The following is a 5373-nucleotide window of genomic DNA, read 5'->3' as shown; positions in this document are numbered from 1 at the left end:
TTAAATTTGAGATTAAAATAGAAAATAAAGTTTTTTTGATCATTTATTCTAGACTTTAAATGGGAATTACAAGAAAGGTAAAATATCCATATTGATTTTTCATTAGGTGGGAATACTGCATTACGCGAAAGAGGCTTTTTTAAAAGTCGCGAAAATAGTCGAAATTTTCACTTTTTCTAATAAAACAAAATTATAATCAATTATGTACATATAAGAATGTTTTTATTGATCCTCTAGTTTTTTAATTTGTCTTCTGTTATCAAAGGTCATGTGATTCACAAATATTATTTTTTTAAAAATGTATCAAACTTAGTTGTGACATGAAAATGCTATTTTAAAATTCAAAGAAATATTATTAAATTCTAAAGTGTGCATCCATTCCAAAGAATAAAAATTTTATATCACAATTTTGATTTATAAAGTTTATAATCAGTCAAAAATAACGGTGCACTAAAGGGAGTTAATGGATATATTCTTATCTTAAATCGATGAATGAGGTTAGGCTGACATAAATTAAATTCTGCTCATGGAAGATATATTTATTTATTTTCACCTTATCTTTAAACATATTGAGGGATATTATAGTGGCAACGGTATTCCCAAAAACCAATTATTCCATTAATAAATTTCAATAATGTTTTTTATATATTTAATTATGCTTTATACGGCATTTTAGGTGACTTCAGGGTTACCCGTTTCCCCTTAATTTCTATAGTTTGAAAATCTATATCGTATATTCAATATTATTGTGATTTTCTTTATTTTTTAAATGGTAATGCTTCAGTATTTTCAATAAACCAGGTAGGGAGTGTCTACTAATATTTTTCAACATTACCTATCTCTGCTTGGTTTATAAAAATATTAAAAAAAAATTTTATCCTTTTGGCACACTATATTTACCAATATATTAAGATTTCGCACGTCTTAGGATACCATACATAAAAAAAATTTAATATTAAGAATAGAAAAAATACTTAAAAATCAAGATTTTATTTTGTATCAAGATGGGGACAGTAAAATAAATAGCTTCATTATATATATGAAGATGAAGCTTTATGATTCACTACAATAGTTATATTGGTTGTTAAACTGAAAATTTTCATCAAATTTTTTATTTAAGAATGTTTACCTTAAAACATACTATCAACATATATATTAGAAATAGGATTGCAATATTTTAAATTTTATGTTTGTTTCTTTTTTTAACATCAAAAGTCAACTTGTTTTCAGCATAAACATTTAGAAGGCTACTTATTTTTTAAATTTAACCATTTTCACTGTTTAAAAATTACATTGGTCTTTTATTATCAGGTATAAAACCTTTACTAGTTTAATTATACAAAAAAAATTGAATATAAAAGCTCATTAATTATCTTTAAACTATGTGATCTGGAACTAAACCATATAGCATAATTTTTTATCGAATTAAAAAAACTTAGGTTCCGATCAGATAATAAAACACGTACTTAGTATTTTTCAAATCGAAATAATATATATCTGAACATTATATGGTTCGCTATCAAACTTTACTCGAATGCTAAATATAAACCTTTTTCGTAATATTAATGCGCCTTTACGGCAGTAATTATAATATATACTTCATCAATAGATAGTGTTTTTTTTGTAAATGTATATTTTAAGTTTTTTTTCTGTTTTCAGAAAGTCTGAATTTACACAAAAATATTGTTTTTTTTTGTTACGAGAAGACTACATTTCGTAATTTAACTGCAAAGCATCACTTAAATATATAAAAGAAAACGCGGGAAAATCAAAAAATAGAGCTGCACACTATTATATCTTTTTTTGAACCCAGTTTCAAATAAAAGGTTTACTATCTTAATGTACCACACCAAGTTGGAAAAAAAAGGAATCAATACTCAAATCATTAATAAAATAGGTATGAAGGTTTAAATTACAATTAAAAAATTTATATGCGCCCAAACTTACAACTCACTTTTATTCTTTTCATTAGATTTAAATTCTGCCTTTGTTAAATATTAAAATAAAAATTAAGATTAGTATTTTATACCTAAAAGCTGAAGAAAAAAATTCGTTATTTTATCAGGCAAGTTTAATATAAAATCGACTTCTTTATCTCTTTGAATGTATATTGTTTCATATTCTTGTATTTCTCACTACACACGTAAATACTAATATTTAATAATTTATTCCCAGTTTTATAATAATCATTGAATCTTATTATTTTTATTGGATTCTTTTGCATACTTCAACCTCTTTGAGCATATCATAAACTCTAAATTTTTTATAAAAACGCATTTGAAAAGGCCCTAATATATATTTACAAACCTTTTCAGTGCACATCACCCTCTTTTAAAACACTTAAAATTATTAAAAAACAGCGTTTGAATAGGCTCCACTATGAAATTTTTTATGCTTAACTCGGTTAAAAATTTATTTTAAATTATTTGATTATTTGAAAAGAGCATATGAGATATCCTTAGTAAAATTAAGAACTATCTGGATTTTCATTTTGTACGTAGATTGTTCGTAAAATCTAATAAAATATGATGAAATGTGGCTAGAACTACCACAAAAATATATATCTATATAATAGAAATAAAGGTCACAACACATAGTATAAATTATTATTAGTTATAAAAAATTATAAACAGCAATAGATGGTTTATTTCCTATTATTTAGAAAATATAAATAATAAGGCGATCACAATTTTTTTTAAAGCCCGTGATCTTTCTCTGGTGAATAAGAAAGTATGTGCTTTAATTTTTTTGTAATTTGACTCTGAATATTCATGGCAATAAAAATTATGTCATTATTATTAACCTATAGGTACGGCATTTTTTTTATCATAATAAAAAATAAATATGATTTAGCATAAAAATTTATAATATAGCTGTTTATAACTCGCAAAGTAACAAAAAACATATAAAATTTAATTTATCAAAATTTAATTGTATAATATCATTATTAAAATATTTTTATGATTCTAGGTTAAACTTAATTGAATTAGTTTTATTAAAATTCCTAGTAATAAAATATGCAAATTATTAATCACATAACACGAATTTTAATTCAAGAAAAAGGGGAGCTAGACTTGGATAATTTTATATATAAAAATTATAGCATAAAAGTGAATATTTTTAAATACTATTTTAAGGACCTAATCGGCGAGTTTACGCATAATATATCTCTTTAATTCCTTTTGTATAATTGATATGTAAATTTAAGCATGTACTAAAAACACGATAATACACTTAAAATGATTTTTGTGTAGTCAAATCTGGTTTATCAACTGTTTTATGAAATCTTATATGAAGAAATTGGTTTTTTGTAAAAATTTTTTCTAAATATAAATAATCTTCTAGAAAAGACTTTCACAATTATTTTCATATTAATGCTATATAAAATATCGATGAAATTTTTTTTTGTTTTCATAATTTAATGTATTTATATTATATTGATTAATATCCTTGATTAGCGTTTTAAATTTCCTAAAAAAATTAAATTCAAAAGGATTCCGGAAAAATCGAGAGTGGATTATAAATGTCGTGATAAAAATGGCAAAAAAGGATTTTTGCTTTCTAATTATTGATATTTTAAAAACGCAATATTTAAAGTTCTTTAAGGGCATTTTATCCACATATATAACGATCTTGTTTCACATTTATTTTATTTGTGATTCCATGTAACACTAACAAAGTAGCAAAAATCCCTTTTAGTTTTTATATCATATCTAACATTTTAAATTGGCTTTTTTACGATTATTATAGTAAGCCTATAAAATAATTTTTAATAGAAAAATTCGTACTAAATGCAAAAAAATCACAAGAATGCTTTGAAAATTTATTAAGAGGCCTTTTTTTTAATAACTATACTAGCTTCAAATCCCGAACATGCAAATAAAAAAAATTGTGATTTAGGTAACATTGTGCATTTTGGCGAATAAAAACATTGATGGAAGTGCAAGAAAAGTTCATGTTTTAGATATATTCATATTTGATGAATAATTTTTATTCCTAATATAATCAGAATTCTGTGTTTAAATCATGTGTTCATGGTTCCAAAGCTGAGTAATTCCTAAATTTGATCAAAAACCATCGAAGTAAATTATTGAAAGTTCGAATACAATACAAGAGATCCCATCAACTACCAAATGTGCAATATTAGCCGCCTTATGTAATACTAAAACCAAATATTTGTACGTTTCATAGGAAAAAAACCCATTTAGAGGTTAAAATACACTTAATTGTGGAGCCTAAATAACACCACTCCATAACGCAAGAGCAAGTAATAAAGCCATTATTGGTGTTATAGGCAAATTTTCAATGATGTTTATCCCTGCAAAGAACTCAAATTAAAACCACATGCCCATTTTTATGGGGCTGGTTCAATATTTAGCAGAGTATTGATGCTGAGCTAATTATATATTTCCCATAATCCGACTTAGGTCATGATCAATATAAAAAAACCTTTATGCTTTAAAACTCTAGGTTTAAAATCATATATATATTTTTTGTGATCAATATATTGTTTCTACCACTAAATAGTCCGTAATTTGCGCTTATTATATTTTAAACTAATTTATAGACTTTTAAAATTCCTTTTCACTTTTAAATTCTTTATTATTAGCTGGTTTTACCATATCATTTAATTATTGTTTTTTGAAACCATCATTTCCTTAATGTATTTCTTTTCGCATGAAAAATGCAGCTACTGGCTACTTCTTTGTTTTTCCCTACTTAGATGATATTACAAATAGCTATGAAAAATCAAAAAGTCAGAACTTCATGCACTGCTATAAAATAATTTGTACATAGGCTCTATATAACCTGACGATTATATTAATCTTTATCTATATATGTAATTTCTATAATCATCGGGAAAGGGAAACTCAGAATAATTTTAATTATCATCACTCAAAATATAACGCTTTAATTTTAAAATTTTTGTTTTTAAAACCAAAAATGTTTTTTTCAAAAATTTAGAATCAAGTATGGGTAATATAGTTATAAATTAAAAATTTCCCACACCATATACTTTTAATAGCTGATTAATAATAATTTCTATGTTTATTTTACAACACAAAATATGAAATACTATATCATACCACTGTTTTTATATTATTTTCAAGTGTTAACAGAGGCAAAATATTCATCTTTTTATTTGCACACTAGACTAGGCAAAGAACGATTATCTACGGGCGAATTTTTTTAATATTTGGGAATGGACTTTATATATAAACGTACCAGTAATAGTTAATCACCAATAATTATGGTCTTTTCTTGATTTATTATTTTTACTCTGTTTTTCATCTATATTTTTAAAAGGGGATAATTCATCATAATAACCGCTTGAATTTTTAATTTATATTCCATAAATTATAAATTAAAGAT

This window comes from Rhyacophila brunnea, unplaced genomic scaffold (assembly GCF_057557595.1).
Source record: "Rhyacophila brunnea isolate RB1 unplaced genomic scaffold, BYU_Rbru_1.0 scaffold_35, whole genome shotgun sequence".
NCBI classification, from domain to species: domain Eukaryota; kingdom Metazoa; phylum Arthropoda; class Insecta; order Trichoptera; family Rhyacophilidae; genus Rhyacophila; species Rhyacophila brunnea.
The sequence above is the reverse complement of the archived record's forward strand: the minus strand, read 5'-3'. Positions refer to the sequence as shown.